A 25,998-nucleotide genomic window follows, 5' to 3' on the forward strand; every position below is an offset into this window, starting at 1 on the left:
TTCTATAACTAGGATTCAGGAAAACTTCGAACTAAAAGGTCTTGAAGATGGAAGAGGTATCGAAGAAGATGTAAGATAAAATGATTTTGGCAAGATATTATGATGATGTAAACACAAGGCATAAACAACTTTATGTAGGAAGAAAAAAAATTACAATGATAAAATTAAACCATGAATAAGAGCATATAATTTTTTTCGTTATTATCATCACTTTATATAATATGCTGTTAAATGATATAGAATAAAATTTCACATGTATATTGGTCTTTAAAACCTTTTATTTAAAATACCGTCTGGTTATTTAAACGCATTTGATGTGCTTAAGTGGGCCTTTTTTATGATAAAGATGCAGTTTTGCAAAAAAAATCATAATTTTTGTTACATGCGTGCATATGTGTGTGATTCATCGAGTCGTATGCAAGTATTCTTATGCTTTTTTGTCTTTCTTACCAATAAAATAAGATTTTGTTGGATTTTTTACGATGTGATATTATATTAACTTAAATCATATGCGTTTCGAAATCATAAATATAAGAAATCTTTATTTATTTTTTACGTTGAAAAATTATTTTGCATTTTTGTGTACAATAAAACATGGTTATTTGCTCAGATTGAGTATAACAAATATGTATTCGAAAATCTATTTACTCAATTGAATGAATATCTAAGATGATATTTTACAAGCCGTCTTTTTATAATTATGACTATGGTAAGGTGATATTTACAGAGAAATATTAAGAACAATTTTAAATTATGTGAAAATTTTACACTACAAGATTTTTTTTTCAGAGTTGAGCCATTTAAATCTTAAAAGAGCTTTTTTTTTGTTAAAAAAATAATTAATAAATCTTAAACAAATTTATAGATTTTTTTTTGGCTTGACTATATAATTAGAATTTTCTAATCTTTAGCGAATTTTTAATATATCTATTGTTTTTTAGAAGATTATTTTTTATGTATGCGATTTTATATGTTTTAATTGATAGATTGCCATTAAAAAATCGTGTATGGTATTCCAACATACAATATTGTGAAAAGAGTTTATTTTTGAACAAAAAATTCGCTTCAAAAGGTAATTCTAGATATTTTAATTGAAACAGAATCAAAAACAAATTAATAAATTCCGTTTTTATTTTATTTATCTTCATTTTACATTTAATTCACTTAATTCATGTGAAATTGCGTCTCCATAATAATTTGAGATATTTTATGAAATTAAAATTATGATAGTATATGGCTCGTATTATGTGTGTTTTGTTACAAGGATAGAAAGTTGCGTATTTAAAATTATTCTGCTTTAAAAACAAATATTGAAAGCTTAAAACATAATATGACTAAATTCTAACTTTTAGATTTTTTTTCAAATATTTCCAAAAAAACACAGAAATAAAATATTTTCAAGAAAAAATAACAATATTTGAATATTTGCATTGATATAAAAATCTAAAAAGCGTTAAAATATGATCTTTATAAAATATTCTATACATTTTGTTTCAATGCTTCTTTTTTATGTTGGAATCTTAAATCTATTTAATTTAATAATCTAAAAATAAATGCCAATGAATCAACTGTCTGGATATTAAGAAAAGTCGAATTTCCCTTGGTTTTATAGTCATAATGGCATGTCTGTATATTGATTTTCCCACTTAATTCATTGATACTCAGATAAAAACATATTTTATGCCAGTTATGTGAAATTTTGGTCAAAATGGATTTTATTGTATCGAAAAAATCTGCAAATTTTTTTATCTTGCCCAAATCTTCAAAAATCACTAGCTAAAGATTCATATTCGATAAATCAAATTCATTGAGGAAGCAATGAACAATTCTTTTTCATAATTTGAAGTTTTACTAAAATAAAAAATGATAAAGCTACGTGCAGAATATAATTTATTAGATAGTGGAATTCTTTACAATTCAAAAATTTATTTGATTAGTAAAATTAAAGATTTTAAATTGCCCTATATGTGATGACTTAGGATGTGGTGGTCGCAAAATATCGTAAAAAATATGTTAAGGAGTTAAAAATCCCGGACGAAGTAGAAGCATACATGCAAGCTCTAACACTCCCCAAGACACTTGAACTCATCTGATTTGAGAGAAAAAGAGCAGTTAATGAATATAGATCAGAGGAAGGTGTCAAAGAATGTATCAAGCAGTTGTGCAGTATTCCTAACACGCTGACCACGTCTAAATAGATAAAATCGATAAATAAAATAAACCCATAAATAAATATATATAACACTGCTCTAATTATTCTAGGCATTTTCTTTTTTCTTAATAAAAAGCAAAGTCTAACAAAGATTCTTTTTAAATCAATTGAACTTAGGAAATAATATTGATAATTGATGATTAAGATATCTGATTAATTTTCCTTTTACAAACTTCATTGGATAAATCTGCATTTAAATAAAGTTTACATGTTTTTTATGATAAAAAAAATGCCGTTTCAAATTTAAAAAAAAATTTACATAAAATTTGATGTTTCCGTATTTTTAAATCTAATTTTTATTCTAAAAAGAACCAACTAAAATTTTTCACATTTCTCAATTCCTTTTTTATCTATGACAAGATTTTTTTTAAAAAAAAAATTATCTTTAACTTCTCTCTTTTAAGATAGACTTTCATGACAAACCACATATAAATCATATTTGGATCATCTCTTTAGATGCTATTATATAATTTATTCCGCTTTTTTTTTCTAATCTATTTATATCTTTTTTTATTGTGCAAGGGTTTTTTTAATTAATTGTGATTATTATATTGTTATATTCCATTTTAATAGTAGTGATTACCCATATATTATATAGAAGGTCCTTTATTTTATGCATTATCAAGTTATTCTATTATTTTTTTCGGTATTTAATAGATGCTTATCTGCTAATTGTATTTTTAGTACAATAATATAAAGTTTTACAAAATATTTATTTGAAAAGTATATAAAATTTTCAATTATCTGAAATATGTATTTCAACCATTTATTGCATAAATTTTTATTTATTTTAAATATAAAAAACAGGAGGCTGTGGACTATTAAGATGCAGGTTATCAAGATATTCTCTATATATAATTCACCACTAATATTATAAAACTAAAATTTTACCATATTGTTTTATTTATTTCGTATAATTTTATGAATATATTTTATTATTATTTATGGGTTAAGTTTCTTTTTATCGATTCCATCTATTGAGACGTAGTCAGCCCATTAGGAATGTTGCAAAACTCTTTGATACATCTTTTTAAACTTCCCCTCATCTACTTTCATCAACTGCTCTTCTTTTCATATATGAGATGAGTTCAAGTGCCTTATAAATTTATTACGGACCCAAATTTTTTAATAAAATATATGCATCTATGTCGATAGACCTGGTTTTAAAAGCCTGGTAGTTTTTCGCTCGTATTTTCAGAAAATTCACGTGATATTATCGAAAGTGATATGTTCATTTTTTTTGTTTTGGATACATTTAAGGAGAGTTGTAGGATTAGTGTGCAATATAGCCTTTTAATCTCTTTTACGCTTGAATAAATGTACTAAATATATATTTCTAAGAATATTTTTGCATAATTTAAATCGACATTCCCCTTTTTTGAATAAATTTTTAATTTTGACTTTTCAAAGAAAAATATTAAACAAATAACCATTTATTATAATATTGACAATTGATTATTTAAACAATATAATCGTTAAATAAAATATAATGATATAAATAATCGCAGTAATGTAATTAATTTGACAAATTAGGAAGATGTAGAATAAGATGTAATAGGTGATGCTAAATATATGTCACGCATTATCCATAAAAAAACGAAGTTATAAGCAAATAAAAACTCCTGGATTAAAATATAGAGGACAAACAATAAATAAATATGATGATATATGAATCCTTATTACAGCAATTTTCTATTTAAAGCCTCGAAATATTAGAAGCTTAGCTGCAGGATAAAAAAACATAAAATCATAGCCACTGATAATTTAAATTTTTGAAAGGAAATTATTTTGTTTCAGTCGTCTAAATATTCCACTATTACATTGCTAAGCCATTCTTATGAATCATCGCCGTCTGTGTTCCTTTTTAGAATTTTTCATATCCCTTCAAAAATGGAAGACTACTCAGAAAAGCTCAAGACATTTCCACTGCAATCACAATTGGCTTACGATCCGTATGGAGAAGGAAAGAATAGGTTTGTAAGAGATCTCGGTTACGGAATACAAACACCAGAAACAGCAAAGAATGGAACCTATGTTGATAAAAAGTGTCCATTCACCGGCGACATAAGAATAAAGCCCCATTTCATTAAAGGAACTGTCATCAAGATGAAAAATGAAAAAACAATAGTTGTTAAGAAAAATCGTCTTCATTATATTCAAAAATATAAGAGATACGAAAGAAGAAACACCAAATATAATGTTCATCTTAGTCCTTGCTTCTTTGGTCTTGTTGAGAAAGGAGATCAAGTGACGTGTGCGGAAACACGACCATTGAGTAAGACTAAGTCATTTGTTGTAGTTGATTGTGTCAAAAGCATGAGAAATGGTAAAGCTTTTAAAGTATTAAATTAAAATTTCCAACAATACATTATTCTAATTCAATTTATTATTTAATATCTCATAATACAATATAAGCTGATTATTCGATGAAAAAAATTATTTCTATGATATCGATAAAAGGAATTATTATTATGGCAATGATTAAAAACTTATCATGCAAATCATCTTAAATCATGATTAAAATCTTTCTTGTTTAGATGCAGCGTTAAATTTTATTTTTATTTGGTAATTATAACAGAGTATTTGTTTTTATTTAATTGATTTATAGATGTTACCCATGAATCTGATCGTGAGATATATACAAACCTTGAGATTGTGAAAGATCCTTGAATATATAGGTCTCAAAGGTCGAGAGGTATTGAAGAAGACTTTGCCGAAGAGAAGATAGCCGAAACCATAAATACGCTGTTGCTCACGGTTAATCAAGCAAGTCGTGCTCGAGAACAAAAACTAAAAATATAACCCCAAATTCAACCCATACATAAAGAATTATATATAATGTACTAATTCTGGTAATATTTTAATTTTCAGGTTTATCAATATCACTATTACATAAAAGTTGCAATTTTTATATCTCTATCAGATAAATTGTTTTATCTAATGAATTTGGTATTGGCACTAATTCGGGTATATTATTTAAATTTCTAGGCTGACCATTCCCATGAATAGCTGAAAGAACTCTAAGTCATTAACCAAATCGAGGCATGTATTCAAACAATAGATTTAAGAAACCCCTTGATCTATTGGGTCTTGAAAAAAAGGGAAAGTATCGAAGAACATATAAGAAGAGGATATAGCCAAGTGTGTATCTATGATATGTGTATGGTAGGTAAATCAATCATGTTTTGCTTGAAGAGAAAATCGAAAATTACAGTACCAAAATTAACGTACAAATAAAAAGATTTATACAATTCCCGTAAATAAAAAAAAATTGGAATTTTATCTAGCCTATTAAGAAGGAATTCTCCCTAATTTACAAAGGAAGAACACGAATAGTATTATACGTCATAACATGAGGGGATGTGGTCACAAAATACTATAAGTCACATGTATTAGGGGTAGGAAACGCCAATTGGAGCAGAAGCATAGTTTTGAGTAAAACACTTGAAATGATAAGTCTTGAAAAGAGGAACAAGCATTGTGGAAGATTGTAAAAATGATAATTTTGAAATAAATATTATCTAAACTTGTTTTGAAGAGCAATATAAATTTCTGCTTGTGCGAATTTAACTTGTCGAAAATCAAATTAACCCATGATTTAAACTAATTTCATTTTGTCTTAGCCAGAAAAAAACATGATTTACTAGCAAATGAAGACCCTTCAATTTTGAAAGTCATAACTTGAATTGCACTATACGTCATAAAATTGGATGGCCTGGTCATAAAAATACTATAAATCGTATATAAAAGATTTTGGAATTCAAACTGAAGCAGAAGCACAAAATATGGGATTAAAGAACTTGAACATTCAAGTCTTGAAAAAGGAATAAACATAATGGAAGATAGTAAGGATGGCAATGTCGAAAAAAACATTAAATAAGTTTGTTTTAAATGTAAATCAAAATTTTATCTTGTGCTAATTTCCAAGCTAAAAAATAACTAACCATAGATAATTGTTAGTATTAATGTTTCAATGAACGTACAAAGAAATTTTTTATCATATATTTACATCTGGTTGTTACTATCGACCATAAATTTATATTAATTGAAAAACTACTCAAGCGTAGTCTTTTGTATTTAGTATTCGCTAGTGAATATACAAAGTAATATATCCGGCTAAATATTAATAAAAAATATCTATGGACGATATAAGGGTTTAAAGAATCCAGGAAACAAGCTAAAAGGTGCTATAAAATAAAAATCCCGCATGTATTTCTAAAGTTTAAAACCGATTAATTTCCGATAGCATTTAGTGTATCGAAATTATGTTACCATTTCAATATTTTTTTGGAATAATTTCAATCACTTACTTCATGGTTCCCATTTAACACTTAATTCATACATTTAAATTGTTTTCTCAAACGTTCAATTTTTATCTCAATAGGTTAATTACTACTACGACTAAATTAAAACAAAAAAAGCATAAAAAGATGCAAATATTGTTTTTCTTACGTTTTCTTACCATTTCTAGATCTAATTTTAAAATTTATATAGTAGTTAAATTATTTTTGAATATATAATAAAAAAATTACCTAGTTTGTTTACCATTCGAAAAGTCTACAGATGATTAGATGCATATAAGAAAATTTCTAAGATTTTATTTATCATACAATCCATGTTCTATTATGCTTAGTGTGTATGAATTTGACTTTCGAAAAGGTTTTCTTGTGTTATTTGTATTTTATTTATAGTTGTTACAAATATGATGAATTTCTCGAATAAAACTATTGATAGGAACAATCAGTCCCAAATCAATTAAGATAAACCCTTATAAATATATATAAGCCAAGTATTCGATATTTTTAGTTGCAAAATCAGATTTTTAAAAATTTATATTTCGGTGTGATAGGCTTTGCCTAGTATGAAAAAGCAATTACATAAAGTATTTTTATATGAATTATTACAATATCTATGATTTTAGTATGATTAATGTATACAGCATTTTTATAAAGTAAATAGAATATTTACAATTTTTTTATTATATATATGTTTGCTGATGTATCTATGTATCCTGTATTAATTATTGATTCTGATCTATATTAATGTGCTTATATATCATTTAAAAAAAACATTATATTTAACATTTTTTTAAGCCTAAAAATAAAAAAATTATCGCTTGACATGCGCAGAACCTCAAAATATTTTTATTCCGCCAACATATTCACTGCTATATGATATTCTTTTCCGAATAGATATTTTATAACATTTACATATAATATGAAATGTTTAAATGAAGCGATTTGTTTGATTTAAAATTCGCTTATAACACTGATTTCGATTGTCTAATTTTAGATTATTTAGGAAATTTTAAGGATAAACTGATTATTTATATTTGAAACATTTTATTTGTGTATATTTCTTGATTTTTGCGGGAGAATCGTGTATTATGAATTGATCTAAATCCTATTTTACTCAAAATCATTTTTATGATGTATAAAATCCAAGCAAACATAGATAAATATATTGATGCAAGAAATTTCTAGTTACATAAAGGTTTTTTTGATTTATTTAAAAAAATTAATAATAAATAGTGCAAATATATTGGTAGATGAATAAAATGCAAATTTATTCGACGGTTGTCATTATATTCTTTGTGATTTTTTTGAGGAAATAAGTTTAAATGTTTACTTATATTTTATATGTAATAACTTATGCGATCATAATAAATAAATAAAACATAGACTACATTGCTTTGAACAAAACCACAATAAAATATAGACATTAATCATTCATATTTTTTTTAATATTAAAAGATGTAATATTGCATAATTAATTTTCTTTCTCATTTATCTTAAATAAACATCATTAAAAATACTATAAATATGTATAAATAAATGTTTTATAAAAATATTTGATTTGGGTTAAAGTGGTTACAAAATTACATATTAAATATGTTAAGGTGTTGAAAATCCCGGACGAAGTAGAAGCATACATGCAAGCTCTCACACTTCGCAAGACACTTGTACTCATCTCATTTGAGAGAAGAAGCGCAGTTGATGGTGATCGATCAGGGGAAGGTATTAAAAGATGCATCAAGGAGTTGTGAAATATTCCCAAGTGGCTGACTACATCTAAATAGATTAAATTGATAAAAAGAAACGTAACCCATAAATAAAAAAATAAAAAAATCATTGATCAACCCACTCTAAAGATCCATTTAAAGTTGTCGCGATCAAAATATTAGTAAGTCAAACTTACACATAAATAAATTTTATAAGGCTTACTTTCATATATAAATTTGAATGATCAGTAATCAATCCACTCTATAGATCCATTTAAAGTTGAATTGATTGAAAAAGAATAGTAAGACAAACTTACACATATATGATTTCAATAAATTTTTACCCATAAAATAAAAGATCAATTTAAGAAGTGTTGCTGTATCATGTCTTTTAAACAAGGATTTGGATATTTACAAAATATTCCGTAAATTTTTGTTACGATAATTATGTGATTTTATCTATCTAGAGCATAGAGAACCAATAATTTTTATTTAAAAATGAAAAGAAAAATCAAATTTTAGTATTTTCGTAAGCTCAAAATTTTAATATTTTAACGTAAATAGACAATAAGCGATTGAAAATAACAATCTAATCTACCTAAAGCACATTTCGGATGTTTTTTTGTTATATTTGAACGGAATAAACAAATAGTTAACAAAAGGCGTCTAATGAAAAAAACCAAGTACATAAAATATGCTTATCGAAGTCTTAGTAGTAAATAGAAAACCCGAGCTTGTTTATCTGTAGAGAAAAAATGGGATGTAGGAAAAAAATATAGAATTATAGAAAAAGAAAAACTTTAAAAATAAATAACGGTCGAGAATCTTTGTGCATAATTTACCACAGTATATCCCTGGTTAAAATACATTTCTTTAGTTTTTAGCACTTTTTAACGAGACAATTCTAATACAGAATAAGGATTAAGTATTAATACAAAAGATTAAGATGCGTGTATAGTTTGTTACAGATGTCTGGTAGCTATATGGATGTATTATGTAATGAATTTTTTCTTTTTAAATGATACAGTTAGACCAGAAAAGCTCTTCTCTTTCTCAATAAAATAGTCTTTATTTTATGTTGTATATTCATTGATCTTTTTTTATTTTAAAAAAATATTTTTTGTAAAATAACTAATGGTTAGAATAAATTATGGAAAATCACAATTTTGATTCAAAAAATCCGAATTTTTGTTGTTAAACCATTTTGTTTTGTTTTCAGGTCACATTAAACACTCCGAAGATTCTGATGTAAATCGAACCAGGGCTTATATCTATAATAAGGTTTTTTGATTTAAACTAAAGCATAAGCAGACAAATACAGCGTAGGTTAAGGAAAGATCTTGAAGGAAAGTGTCTAAAATACAGAAGATGTATTGATAAAGATTGTAAGTATCATGGCATCGATTGAACATTTTGCATATCTGTTCTGTGGAATGATCTGAATTTTTGACACGTACAAATTTAAATAGCTAAAATCAAAATGAAAAATAAATGTATTTCATTTAAAAAGTAGATTTTTAATTAAAAAAATCATATCATAACAACAGAATTCGATTCTGAAAATTTCATGAATTTTTACTGCACGATAAGACAATTTAAAATTTAATAATTACATTAGTGTGTGTTAGTTATTTTTTTCAGTTTCTATTATATTGTAAAATGTGTTTCATTCGCGTTCAAATTTTTAAATAACCAGCATAAAAAAAATTCATATGAAATTTACATTAATCCAAACCATTTTTTTCGACTTTATCAACAATATATTTTAATTCCTTGGTTTCAAAATCTAGATTCAGCTTGTATATTATTAGTCAATATCAATTATGCCTGCACTTTTTGTAGGAAATATAGCCCTGTCGATACTTCTGAGTATCTGAATATTTAAACAGATAGGATGTTGTAATATTGCAATTATAAATGAAATTTGAATTATTTTAAGAATTGATCTTTCGTTTTATTTTTTTTAAAACAATGAAAAGGTTTAAGGATATTTTTTTTAAGAAAAGTAGCTACTGATAAAATACAACATATATTTTGTATTATTCAAATAAAAAAAAAATTCAATTTTTATATGAAAAATTGATTGGTAGATCTAGCTTTCTATATTTCGCATCTATATTTTATAATTTATTTTTAATTTATGGGTATAGTTTATTTTTATAAATTTTATGTGTTTACTCGTGGTCAGCCAATGGGAATATTGCACAACTCCTTGGTGCATCTTTTGACACCTTCCCCTGATCGATCACCATCAACTGCTCTTCTTCTCTCAAATGAGATGAGTTCAGGTGTCTTGCGAAGTGTGAGAGCTTACATGTATGCTTCTACTTCGTCAGGGATTTTTAACTCCTTAACATACTTTTTATGGGATTTTGTAATAATTCATTCAAAGTCATTACAAATGGTGTTATTCTTGTTTTACATTTGTAAATTAAACCAAGTTCATTCGCCAAGATGACATACTTCCTATATTTTTTATTCTCAACTTCAGTTAAGTTGTCAAGGCTTGTTATACCTATTGCAATCAGCACAAATAAAATTTTCTTTTTAAATGTATACAAAAATATCTTGTCTATTTTGTTTAATTAATATATCAGTTTTGATTCTGGTATCAACCTTTATTTCTGCATTTTCGTTTTCGTGGATCACTTGCACGGAGTGAGTTCTGATCTTTTTGGTTTTCTTAAAGTTGTATCGTCTTGATAGGAGGAAATTAAGACATTTTATGATTTGATTGTGCCTTCACGTATAATCGTGCCCTAACATTTTCTTGCATCTCGTTGCAAGGTGGTCGATTGTTTTCATGGCTTCGTTTAGTGTGGGCATTTTATCCTCTCACCGAATAACACATTTCTGTCTTGAATAAAACAGAATTTCCCTTCTTCACTTGGTTTAATGTTACCGTCTTTTATATATCTTCATGATCGAAAAATATCAACCATATCATTATTTTTGGCATCAAAAGGTTTTTGGTGCAATAGTTTTTTTAGTTTTACACAATAGACTTTTTTGAAATTTTGATTATAAATTGTATTTCTATAAAAAAATAAAAAACTTGCGTAACATTTACCCAATCAACTTTGTAAAATCTTTCTTTCATTTCTACATATTTCAAAATTAATCACAATCTAATAGCATTTAGGCGTATTCATGTATCTATCACCTTTTTAACACACATATGAAATACTGGTTTTTAAAATACCCCGAAACTTGTGGACACAAATTAAATATTAAATAATTTTTTTCGAATTCTTATAGGCGTTTTTTAATCTAATTCAAATTGCTTTGGATTTTATCATGATGACAATTCTACTAAATTTGGGCAAGAATTATGTTTTCAACTTAAATCTGATGGCGTGTGCAGCATTATTCGGGTTTTAGATATTTAAAGTATCGAGCAATATTTAGTACGTAAAGAAATTATATTTTTCTCAGTATAATATTTTATACATTAAATTATAATAGAAAAATATTTATTCAATTTTATGTACATCTTCGAAAATATTTAAAACCTATCAAGACGAATATTTATTTCCTGTGATCTTCAAAATGTAGATTCTAAATTTTTCACATTTACTCTGATTTTGAAAGTCTACAAGAATATGATATTAATTATTTTTGTATTTAAAAGAAATAACTTATATATCATAAAATCCATGTACGTACTTTGGATAAATAGACGTCATAAAATAATTTCTTCAATAAAATGCAATTTTTAAAATCGTTTTCACTCTTATCTACCATCATAAACTTAAAATTTTCAGAGGCGTTTTACTTCCAATATTTTTATTTTAAATCATTTGGTGTTAAAAACAATTATAAAATATGATATTTATGATCATTTTTTATCATAAAAATTAAAACTCTGTTTTTGTAGAATATATAATAGTTATTTAAAAAACTTCTTATTTTTACTTATATGCTTAAATATTTTTAGCCCGCTGCCCAGTCATAAGTGTTTGATCTAAACAGGTGTTCTCTATGCCAAATCGAGAATAATGTTTTATACATAAGTATACCATATTTGGAATTCTTTTAATAAAAATTTGAAAGCGGGAAAGAATTATAATTCATTGATAAAAATAATTACATATGTAATAACGTTGGATGGGTGGTTACAAAATTTCACAAGAAATATTTGAAAGAACTTGGAATATACAACGAAGTCGAGGCATATGTGCAAGCATAGGATTTAGAAAGACTCTTGAACTGATAATTCTTGAGAGAAGAAGGGTATCAATTAATATATAGCACAAGAAGAGATAGTTAAAAGTATTGATAAATTTTGCTTTAAGGATTGTATCACACAATCTGCTTGAGGAATATAAATGTTAAATCAAAAATTAACCCATAAACAAAATAAATAGTCCAATTCATTGACAAAAATTTACAACATAGTAAATATGTAAGAAAAAACCACATACACCCAAACAAATAATATAATAGAGCTATGAATATTTTAGATCGTTCCCATTTTATAGACTTCTAAACCCCCAAAAAAGGAGTGCGCACTCGCTATATTCGGCATCTCTTGTTGCATATTTGGATTTATTCTGTATGGTTCTATGGTCTTAAAATATTTAATTGTTTCTTTTGTTTAAAGCTTTAATCATTATCTTTCGATACAGGTTTAATATTATCGTTAAATAAAAACGATTCTTAGATAGGTATGAAGATCAATAACATTCATAATTTAATACCCAGATAACTAGGGCCACACAAAATACAGATAATCAGAAATATACCATAGCCAGCAGTATTCCTACGATGCAGTCGTTTGTTGATAATCTCTTTATTTAAAATAACCGACAATCCATTTACTCGTGTTAATATCTAAAAAACTATCTATTCATTATAAAAGCTTCGATTTTTTAAAAAGCGCTATTATAAATTGTATTTGATGGAACAACAGACTTTATTCACATCTATACGCTCATTAATGTGCATATTGTTGTATTAATTGTATAAATTCGTGTTTTTTAAAGCTTGTTCTTTAGCTCCTTGTATCTGGCGTACAGTTCCCAGTTTATTTTTCGTTAACCCTAAGTCTTTCTACATCATCCTCTAGTATATCAGTCATTGATCAGAAGGTCTGCTTGTGTAAGTCTTTCATGGATATTATTGACAAAACAAACTGGTATTTATGACATTATTTCGGAGAATAAGCATATTGTCTCTTCATGGAGCAATTATTTCTCAAATTATCCTATGTAAAATTTTATCTGTCGAAATTTTAGAATTAATGAGGTTTATGCTGGTCATCTTTTTTTGTAGGAAAATTCAATATGCCTAATGACTCTATAGCTCTCTAAATAGGTGAACATTGTACATTTTTTTCAAATTCTTATATGTAAAAAACAATGTCGGTATTTTTTCTTCTCCATTATATTCAAACGAAATAGTTAACAATCTGCTACATCATTTGTCCCCCCCCCATTTTCTCTTATTATCTAATTATTTTTTTTTCATCACCTTTGATCGCAATTTTCTTTCTGTCTTACATCAATATAAAGAACTGTATTCAGTTTAATTTAAAAGGGTTGTTAATCCGTTGATATTTAGATCTTTCAAATATTATTCAATTTTTTTCTTTTTATTATAATTTATTGCCTCTTCTATCGCTACTTTTTTATCTAAAATTTTATTATTTTTTGTCTCTTTATTCATCTTAGCCTTTTTATTTTCACCTCTTGGCATATGCATCTTGAATTACTATAGAGCGATAAATCGAAGTCGATTTCTTATAGATTTTGCATTTTTCTTATTATATTGCTAGGCAGTTTCTTTCCTGATTTGTAAAAATTGACTTCAAAATGCTTATAATTCTATTGTAAGACGAGTTATCAAATATACTGGATGATATTTTAAAAAAACATAGATCTCTAACCTTCTCCGTCACATAAGTCTGAAAAGAATTTCTTATACTTTATAATAATTTTACAAACCAACTTGGATATTTTTTTATGGTGAAAAACATAATTTTATTGGGTTAATTTAAATTATGATGTCCATAAGTATGCTGTAATAAAAGTAAAAAATAAAATTATGTCTAATAATAAAAAATATTAATTTTTAAGCTATATTTGAACTTTATTGTTATTAATTTCTTCGAAAAGAAGGCAAAAGTTACAAAAAACTTAAAGTCGAAAATATACAGAAGAATATATATAAGTTGTTATCAAAAGAAATTATTTATTATAAAAAATTTCCAATTCCGAATCCTACATTACACAGACATATGCCCCAGCTATATTTTATAAAAAGCGCCGTTTTTAACACAATATAATAAATATATAGGATAGAAAAATTAAAAACCAATGTATAAAAAGATAGTGAATAGACACACTGTGAGGAGTGTAAGTATATTTTAAAAATCATGTATTTCTAAATTTTCATTATATATTACTAATAATGTATCAAACGCTAATTTTTTTTGATTCTATGATGGCTTTTTTTTGCCTTAACGACATGGCACTCTTAATAATATTTTTAGTAATATTATATAACAGATATTTATGAATGTTTATTGGTTTTATTTTTGCTGAAATATACGAATAGACCATAGATTTATACGGGCTGTGAAACACAATGCTTTAGACGGGTAAAAATACTTTCTTTATGAAAATCAGCTTAGAAGCGAGAATTGACATCAAACGCAAATTAGGCAAATTAATTTTTTTCATGTCATTATTTGGATAAAAATTCTATTACGCAACTTTTTTTAATTTAAAGTCAATCTCAAATATATTTATTACGTGACGATAAAAGGTTAAAAAAAATTGAAAAATAAATAAATGTTTATGTTTTTATAAAGGAATGGGTTGACCATAAATTTACAGGAATTGTATAAAGCCTACTTATATTAAATAATGCGTGCAATTTTTAATTGGATGAGTCTTTTAAATTGCACGTAACCTTTTTTTTATGTTTAACGAATAGATAAATATTTTATTCCAAATAATCCAATATTCACCTAGATATACAAATAAATAATAAATCAAAGAGATATATATATGAAAATAGATCATTATTACTCGCCTATTATAGTGTGATATTTCAGAAATTAATGGAATAGACATCTTATATAAAATGTAAATACAAATTATGGTATTTTGGGGATTAAAACAATGTAAGGGCATATCAATTTATAAAAATCAATCATGTTTTATTTATTTATAGGTTGATTTTCTTTTTATCAATTCCATCTATTGAGAAATGGTCAGCCCATCGGGAATATTGCACAACTCCTTGATGCATCTTTTGACACCTTCCCCTGATATATCTTCATCAACTGCTTTTCTTCACTCAAATGAGATGGGCTCAAGTGTATTGTTGATTAATGCTTATTTAAATTTATATGTGAAAGTACACCTTATAAAATTTTTTATGTGTTAGTTAGACTTACTATTATTTTTTAATCAAATCAGCAATAAATGGATCTATACAGTGGGTTGATTATTGATTATTTAAATTTATCTTGAACGTGCGCCTTATAAAATTTATTTAAGAGTAAGTTTGTCTCATATGTTTCTGAATCAAGCGAAAAGTAATACGGATCTTTAAAGCAAGCCAAAATGTTACATCCCATAAATTATTTTTAGAAAAAATATCAAGTTAATATAATGTATAATAATGCTGTATTTTCAAGTATATAATTAGTTTCTACATTTTTTTATATAGTAATTATATAAATGTTTTTCTAATGTATAGGTCAGGTTTTTATTTTTGAATATTTCAATATACAAGAATCTATTTTATCTTTATCAATATTTTTCTAATTTAAAAGTATTGTTTTTATCTTTTTCAAATGTATAAAAATTAATTGAAAATTTTTCTAATAAATTATAATTTTATTATTATCTATGTTTTATTATATTAGCTAATCTTTCTGGGTATTTCGTCTAACAATTCTATCATATTCCTGTTTATCTTTAATATAAAGATTAGCCGCATCAATATTAGCAGCACTTTCACAATTTGGTTCAATAAGCAAACTAATAATACTTAATATTATGCTCTCGGGGTTTCTTACCGGAAGCCATCTTTCACTCATCGATTCGTATCCAAAAACATCTTCCCCACTTTTATGTAAAATAGAAATACACACTTCATTCGTATTATGAGAAATATTCGGATGGAACATCTTTTTCTCAAATATAAAAGTTGGTGGATCGTCAGGATACGTGTGTGGGAATTTCATATGTGCTACGAAAAAACCATTCTCATATGGTGTGTCTGGTGGTCCAAATATTACAACCTTCCAGTTGTAGATATCGTCTTCTATACCAACCGAGAAATATTCATTTGAGCTGCTTTGCGCCCTTTTTAGATCATTTAGTAGGAGTGCAGCGCTTCTGCTTCTGTTTCCATTTTTCATTATGGGCTCGTATTTGGTTTGTGATATTTTAACACATAAATTAGATCGTATGTTTCGAAATTTTGATGAAAAGCTGTGTAAAATCCAAGAAATAACTTGTTTTAATAAAACTTTATTGAATCACCGGGTTATTTGGTAGGCACATAAATCAGCCCATAATTTTACATATTTATGAGTTATATACTAGTTCAAGACATTTTATTTTACCCTTGAGCACGACTTAATTGATTTGCGTAAACACCACCCTTAATTTCTGTATATAATTTTATGTCATCGAGGCATAAATTCAAACTATAGGACAGGAGAAACTCTGGAATAATTAGTCTTGAAAGGAAAGGTTGTATTGAAGAGGATGAAAAGATTTCTAAGCTAATGATAAGCTATTTCCTGGTAAACTATCAATTTAAGCTTAAAGATGCAAAAATACAAAGTTTTAACACAAAATTAACCTACAATTAAATTTTTAAATGTACATGTGCACTTTAATCTTGCATCTTTAAACAAGATTAAACCTTCTATTTAGTTTAACAACAGTATATAGAAAGATCAAACTTTCAATAATGAAAATAATGAAATCAAACTTTAAATAATTATATGATTTACCGCCTTTTCTTAATTGAACTTCAAGAATGGTCAATAATTGATTATTTACCATGCATATTACATATGGAATTACAGTGCATTTGGAAAATACATTTAAAATAATAAAATAAATCTTTAGAACTACACAAAAAAATTGCTTGAATTTATTTCAAAAAACAAAGGTCCGATAATATTTCATAATAATATTTTTTATAGCTCTCTGAACCTAGAATTATGTAATAGTTCTGTAAGTCATTAGGTTTTCCTTTTTTTGCATATTAAAATAAATTTATATTTTTTTATAAATTATTTAACCTCTAATCCAATATTTTTAATTAAAAAATACAAGTTGTTATATAAAACATATTTAGCCATACTTCCTTTGATTTCATCTTATTTAAAACCTTTTTTAATGCTAATTTTTTATTTCAAGACTTATATTAGTTGAAGTATTTTCCTCAATTTTATCGTTTGTTTGCATATTATCATAAAAATTGATATTCGGGCTAATAATTTATCTTTTCACGCAATAAAAAATTTAATTTCACCAATGTTTGGTTTGAATTTCTGATGTAATATCTCATAATTATAAACAAATAGATCTTTTTATAGAAAAATTAGCGTATTTTTGAACAACTACGAAAGTTGTAGATAATGATGGCGGTAAAATACAAATACAATAATCAAGTCTTTTAAAATACAGTGGATTTTTAACCCTTGCTTTAGATAAGATTTTACATGGCCTTTAATCTTTAGATTAGTCATAAATCTTCTTTTGGACAACCAATTTGTTTATTTTAATGCATGCATAATTATGCATACTATTAAATAAAGACTTTGTTAACCTAGTTTGATAATATTCTCCCCTAGCATTTTATATAAATTTTTAGGCTATTTTTCTTATACTTTTCGAGTTTGCCCGCCAGAACTTTAAATTGCTCTATATTATAGATTTTCTGCATACTCTTTCAAGCACATCATCCTTACAGTCTTCCTCAATACATCTTCTACGCTCAAGACTTATACATTCAAGTCTAATTCTAAATACTATTGTTTCTCCATATGGTTACGTTTTCGTTGGCATTACGAATCTTCAATACTTGACTTATAGTATTTTGTTAGTATTCTACACTATATTGTTGTTTATATAATTGCATCCTCACTGCACTCTGGATGTAGCCAAGAGTATAGATATAATGTAGCCACGGAAAATCAATTACGTTATGCTTGAAGAGAAAATCTATAATTCCAAAATTAACCCATAAATAAAAATATTCACCATCACACCATTAAGCAGTTGAAATCCCGGACAAAGTAGAAGCATACATGCAAGCTCTCACACTTCGCAAGACACTTGAACACATCTCATTTGAGAGAAGAAGAGCAATTGATGAAGATAGATTAGAGGGAGATCTCAAAAGATGCATCAGGGTGTTGTGCAATATTCCTAATCGGCTGACTACGTCTCAATAGATATAATTGATAAAAAAAAACTCTACCCATTTATAAAAAACCATCACACCATTGTAAAGAATTTACACAATATTATCAACCACAAAAATCATGACTTTTTTAGGCCAAGAGAAAAGGGCTCTATAATCACTAAATAATGATGTTTACATTAATAAATCACAAAGAAAAATGATTTTAATAATATTTTAATTCTATTAACATCTATGGAATGATAGATAATTCATTATAAAACTTCATATTCTGGTGATGTACTCTAAAAATATATATTTATATATGTTAATTCAGATCTGTAAGCTTCCGTAGCTCAATCGGTAGAGCGTTGTGCTAATAACGCAAAGGCCGGCGGTTCAATCCCGCTCGGAAGCAAATATTTTGAACCGTTAAAGAAAGAATATTTGATGATTATTTTCTTATAGAGCAGTATCATATTTTTTAAATGTAATAGAATTGGCGAAATTTATGTCTTTTTTCAAATGTGGAATTCTAGTGAGAATAAATTATAAAAATTTTGGTCATCTATTTTGATAAGCAAAATTATCGGGTTTAAAACAAATTTCTTTTTGTGACAGATCCTAAATATTTATTTATAAATTCTAGACGAATTTACAGATTTCTTTTTTTTATTCAATCATATTGACTTCTTTTTAGAAAGTTCTCTTCAATGATCAGGTACTTTTTGCTTATCTGATGGATCCCACACGTGGCCTCATATTTCTTGTAACCTGTTTAATATCTAATGATTAGAACTGTTTTACCAGGCGGTAGTCGATATATAGGGGGACAATATTCTATATACTTTCCGTCACAGGTTAATTATGCTACTACCAATATATTTGTAGAACGTTGCAGAGTTCATTCAGTCTTCGAGGCACGTTTTCTGCGTTTATCACAGTGATCTCCCAATTTATTCACGGCTTGCCAGTTTTGTTATAATTATACATTATAGTTACGACAGACCACCCCCTTGCGGCAATTTTTCGTTTTGTGTGAATTCAACGTATTCCCGGGTTGCGCTGCGGGTAAATTCAGGCAACTTTCTAAAGCGTTTCTAAAAAAAACACACCACCGCACCCTTTATTTGTCAAGCAAGGTTCATGAATAAAAAAGATAAAATAATTGTAACCCTCATAATAAGTTCTACAATCTTATACATTCCCAATAAGTTATGCGTATTAACTGGTGTCTCATAAGGAATTTAAAGTTTCATCTATAATAATTTCATGTTTTCTAACAACTAACTCACATTATTTATTTTTCTATAAGTAAAAATTTATAATGTTGTCTGTAATTGTATAATAGTAGAGAGTTCGATTATTTTTTACATTTTTTTCTTATATAAAGTATATAATTATTTTTGTAGTCATTTCATGCTCTCAAATATCCAACTTATATCATTTTTTTGATTGTATATACTTTAAAAGTCAAATATTTTTCTTATATAAAAATTAATATTATTTTTATAAACGTTTCATATTTATGTTAATTATAAGGCCTTTAAAGTTAGGATATTTGTAAATTACTAAAATATACTAATATGGTTGTTTTTATGTATCAGAAATAATTTTAAAATCATCCATCACATGCTTATAAATTACTAAATCTTAATAATAAATAATTTGGATATTGATTAAGAAAGTTATAGTTTGAAATCATAATAATATTGTCTCATTAGGCTGCATTTTTTTCATATATAGAAGATTTTTGATGAATTTAAATATAACATGTTTATGGTATGTGTATATTTTTTAAAAACAATATTCAAAAATTTGTAATTTGTGGTATATGTTATTTTAATCAACCAAAAAGATGCAAAAATGTATAATATGTGACTTTAATATGTAATTTTCCATTTAATTTGATTTATATAATCAATTTTTCTCATGCCTTTGATTGCTTAAAATCTGAAATGATCTATATTTTGAATCAAAATGCAATATAAAGTATATTTATACTGTTTTAAATATATATAATTTTTTTAAATATAAATCTTTATTAACACATGGCATAACCATGGTTCTATTTCGATAAATATATGAAATTTTAAGGATTATTCTGACTCGTTTACAAGTTTTAGATAAAATTAATCATAACTTTTATTCGAATTACGCATGTTTATATAATTTTTACTTAAGTTTTTTTAATCTAACCTAATGTCCTTGAAATAATTTCTTACTATTTTTTCTGTTATTTCTTATTTCGGAAATAAATGTTATACTTCATGCGGGAATGTATATTTTAGATTTGTGATAACAAATTAAAACCAAAAAATAATGAATCGGAATTGAATTACTTATCAATTGAGATATTTAATATATATGCACTGTCCCTGGAATCAACTATATTTTTCTTTGATCTTGCCCACATCAAAATATAAAGTATCTTTCACTTTAGTACTACCTTATAGTCTAAAACATGTTTATGATGGAATTTTATATATTGATATGCCCTCACATTGTTTTAATCCCTAAAATACCATAATTTGTATTTACATTTTATATAAGATGTCTATTCCATTAATTTCTGAAATATCACATTATAATAGGCGAGTAATCATGATCTATTTTCATATATATCTCTTTATTTATTTTTTATTTGTATATCTAGATTAATATTGGATTATTTGGAATAAAATAGTTATCTATTCGTTAACATAAAAAAAAAATTGGATGCAATTTAAAAGGCTCATCCAATAAAAATTGCACGCATTATTTAATATAAGTAGGCTTTATACAATTCTTGTACATTTATGGTCAACCCATTCCTTTATAAAAAAATAAATTTTTACATTTGTTTTATATTTTTTTTACATTTTATCGTCACGTAATAAATATATTTAAGATTGACTTTAAAATTAAAAAAAAGTTGCGTAATAGAATTTTTATCCAAATTATGACATAAAAAAAATTAATTTGCCTAATTTCTATTTGAAAGTAATTTTAGCTTCTGAGTTGATTTTCATAAAGAAAGTATTTTTACCCGTCTAAAGCATTGTGTTTTACAGCCTGTATAAATCTATGGTCTATTCGTATATTTCAGCAAGCATAAAACCAATAAAAATTCATAAATATCTGTTATATAATATTGCTAAAAATATTATTAAGAGTGTCATGTCGTTAAGGCAAAAAAAAGCTATCATAGAATCAAAAAAAATTAGCGTTTGATACATTATTAGTAATATATAATGAAAATTTAGAAATACATGATTTTTTAAATATACTTACACTCTTCACAGTGTGTCTATTTACTTACGTTTTGCATACTTATTTTTTTATTTTTTTATCCTTAATATTTATATTATCTTTTTCAAAACGGTTCTTTTTATAAAATATAGCACAATTATGTCTGTGTAATGTAGGTTTCGGAATTGGAAATTTTTTCTAATAGATAATTTCTTTTTATAGCAACTTAAAAAAAACTTCTGTATATTTTCGACTTTAAGTTTTTTGTAACTCTTGCCTTCTTTTCGAAGAAATCTATAACAATAAAGTTCAAATATAGCTTAAAAATTAATATTTTTTATTATTAGACATGAATTTTTTTTAACTTTTATTACAGCATACTTATGGACATCATAATTTAAATTAACACAATAAAATTATGTTTTTCACCATAAAAAAATATCCAAGTTGGTTTGTAAAATTATTATAAAGTATAAGAAATTCTTTTCAGACTTATGTGACGGAGAAGGTTAGAGATCTATGTTTTTTTAAAATATCATCCAGTATATTTGATAACTCGTCTTACAATAGAATTATAAGCATTTTGAAGTCAATTTTTACAAATCAGGAAAGAAACTGCCGTGCAATATAATAAGAAAAATGCAAAATCTATAAGAAATCCACTTCGATTTATCGCTCGATAGTAATTCAAGATGTAAGTGCCAAGAGGTGAAAATAAAAAGGCTAAGATGAATAAAGAGACAGCATAATAAAATTTTAGATAAAAATGTAGCGATAGAAGAGGCAATAAATTATAAAAAAAAGAAAAAAATTGAATAATAAATGAAAGATCTAAATATCAACGGATGAATAACCCCTTTAAATTAAACTGAATACAGTTCTTTATATTGATGTAAGACAGAAAGAAAATTGCATCAAAGGTGATGAAAAAATAATAATTAGATAATAAGAGAAAATGGGGGGGGGGGAAATGATGTAGCAGATTGTTAACTATTTCGTTTGAATATAATGGAGAAGAAAAAATACCGACATTGTTTTTTACATATAAGAATTTGAAAAAAATGTACAATGTTCACCTATTTAGAGAGCTATAGAGTTATTAGGCATATTGAATTTTCCTACAAAAAAAGATGACCAGCATAAACCTCATTAATTCTAAAATTTCGACAGATAAAATTTTACATAGGATAATTTGAGAAATAATTGCTCCATGAAGAGACAATATGCTTATTCTCCGAAATAATGTCATAAATACCAGTTTGTTTTGTCAATAATATCCATGAAAGACTTACACAAGCAGACCTTCTGATCAATGACTGATATACTACAGCTAGATGTAGAAAGACGTAAGCTTTAAAGGAGACGGATTTATACAATTAATACAACAATATGCACATTAATGAGCGCTTAGATGTTTATAAAGTCTGTTGTTCATCAAATACAATTTCTAATAGCATTTAATATAAAATCGCAGCTTCTATAATGAATAGATAGTTTATTAGATATTATCACGAGTAAATGGATTGTCGGTTATACAAATAAAGAGATTATAAAGAAACGACTGCATCGGAGGAATACTGCTGGCTCTAGTACATCTATCTATTATTTGTATTATGTGTGATCCTGGTCAGCTGGTATTAAATTATGAATTTCTTTGATCTATATACCTATGTAAGAATCGTTTTTATTTATCGATAATATTAAAATTGTATCGAAAGATAATGATTAAAGCTTTAAACAAAAGAAACAATTAAGTAGTTTAAGACCATAGAAATGAACAGAATAAATCCAAATATGCAACAAAAGATGCCGAATATAGCGAGTGCGGACTCCTTTTTGAAGTTAAATAAATCTATAAATATCTACCCGTACTATAAGATAGTGCACCTACAATATAGTCTGAAAATTTGCGAGTATATGCACAGAAATAATCACAAGAATAAGAAATCTGATACTAATGGAAGATAACACTAGAAATCCTTTAGATCAGACAAAAAGCATGTGTTCTCGCCCTTAAAGTATCATATAGAAGTTCTTAAATTAGGGGTAAATAATTTTTCAAAAATAGATTATTGTATACTCAAACTCTGATAGAGGAATTTATACACTCACAACCATCAAATGCGGAAAGGCTATGTTTTAAAAGTGATAAATTTTCCAAAGGGCTTGCAAACGTATAATTCTTATCCGAAAAATACCTTTATGATTGAAAAAAAATACTAGCACAGAGAAAAGTGTATCAAAAATGCGGGCTGAAGAAATAGAATGAATGAATATAGTAAAACATATCAGTAACCGATAAATGTTTTTCTTGTGAATTGTATATAATATAGATAGGTTGGGTTTAGAGGTTATAGAGTTAAAACAAAAGAAAGGTTATGGGTAAAATAGATCAAAAAATTTATATAATTTTTTTCATATAAATAATTCACAGATTGATATATCTGGGACCTCTAATAGTTGAAATTCATGAATTTATATCTAAATGAAGTGACAAGAATCTGTTTCATACAAGATGTAAACATGTTTTTAGGCAGACAAAAAGTAAAGTATCAACATTATACGGAAGCTATTAAGACAGTAGATATTTTGACATTTATATGCAAAAAAATACTTGGTTATGACTGGACACATATACATAACGAAAATTTAAGATTCATAAAATTTTTGCTCTCGAGACAATTCAAATTCAAAATGACTAAATAGATAAAAAGACACGGTTCAGTTAAGAAATTACCGAAAAAAAACTAGCTGTGATAAAAATTGATACGAAAGGAAAACAGATATTAAACTATCGCATGACAGACCAAATGCGTTTCCATATGATAAGAAAAAAACCTATAACATTGATACAAGTAGATATTTGAAGTATTTATAACCTGATATATGTTATAAAGTTTATATTATTCAAACATAGAATTCTAGAAAATTTACTCGCTCTAATTTACGAATACATACTAGGATAGTACCATATATCATGGCTTAGGGTGGTGTTGTCACTGGATACACAAATTTTATACTATCATGTTTTAATACCTGTGGAAGCTAAAGCATACACACAAACAATAGAATCGATACATACATTTGAACGTATAAGTGTCGAGTGTAGGTGATACATTGGCAAAAATTGTAAATATGCTAAACTTGAAAGAAGTATAAATAAAATTGGTTTTTTAGAGCAATCTTACGTTTTAGGTAAGGTTATATAAAAATCCAAAAGAAAAAATATACCCATAATAAATAAATAAAAGAATCAACGTAGGATTCTAATGCACAGAAAATTCATGGATATATATAATTTTAACTTACACATTTTAACTATTTTTTTTTAAAATAAATGCAGTAAAAACTTAATATATATATTTTTTATTAAAAAAAAGGTTTTCTTTTTGAATCTAAGGGGAAATGTATGCTCCATGGAATACTTTATGCATATTTATAGGTCTTAAAATGTATTTTTTTTACTGATTTCTAATATTAACCAAACATCACTGATATCGGATAAAGTATAATTACTCATATTTTATATTCACCATCAGAAATTTTTCAAAAATTTATATATTAAAATACACTTAAATAGGATTTTTCGGGATAAATATTGTTTTTTTGTAAATTATAACTTAATGCAATTTTTTTCTTCTATAAGAACAGAAGATAATTTAGTAATGATATTTTTTGGGTATTTTTTGATTTTAGCCATCATAGAGTATTTTCTGTTTAATTTAACCTACAAGCCTTAAAAATATTGATTCTAAAAGCTAAGAAAAGGAATTTTAAAAGATAAATAGTCGAATATAAATTTTTTATATGCTTACTCTGGCGTGAAAATCAAAAGTGGGTCTTGGAATAAAAATCTGGATGGAACCATAAAAGCATTATATTTTATATTTTCTCGCAAAGTGATACGCAATTTAATGGAAATAATATATGCTTTCAAACTAATTTTGTGCCGAAAATTCCAATAAATATGACTTATTATTATAATTAAGCTACTGTTAAAAATAATCAAGCGCACACTCGTAATCTATTTATTTCTGAATTATTACAGGATAAAATATTTCTTCACACTAATATATAGCACAGGTTTTACAGTTTTAATTTCATAAGAATTTTTTATTTTTGAATAAAACCGAAATAACAAATAAAAGAAATTTTCAGCTGGTATTATATTGAT

The 25,998-nt window shown here is 25.9% G+C and overlaps 1 non-coding gene across 1 annotated transcript; it reads left to right on the plus strand.

The window, feature by feature from the left end:
* The first annotated feature begins 18,938 nt into the window (after positions 1 to 18,938).
* Positions 18,939 to 19,011, plus strand: TRNAI-AAU (transfer RNA isoleucine (anticodon AAU)). Its single transcript has one exon. It is a non-coding gene; the product is annotated as a tRNA-Ile (tRNA).
* The last annotated feature ends 6,987 nt before the right edge of the window (positions 19,012 to 25,998 follow it).

Source organism: Rhyacophila brunnea, unplaced genomic scaffold (genome assembly GCF_057557595.1).
Source record: "Rhyacophila brunnea isolate RB1 unplaced genomic scaffold, BYU_Rbru_1.0 scaffold_72, whole genome shotgun sequence".
Lineage (NCBI taxonomy): Eukaryota > Metazoa > Arthropoda > Insecta > Trichoptera > Rhyacophilidae > Rhyacophila > Rhyacophila brunnea.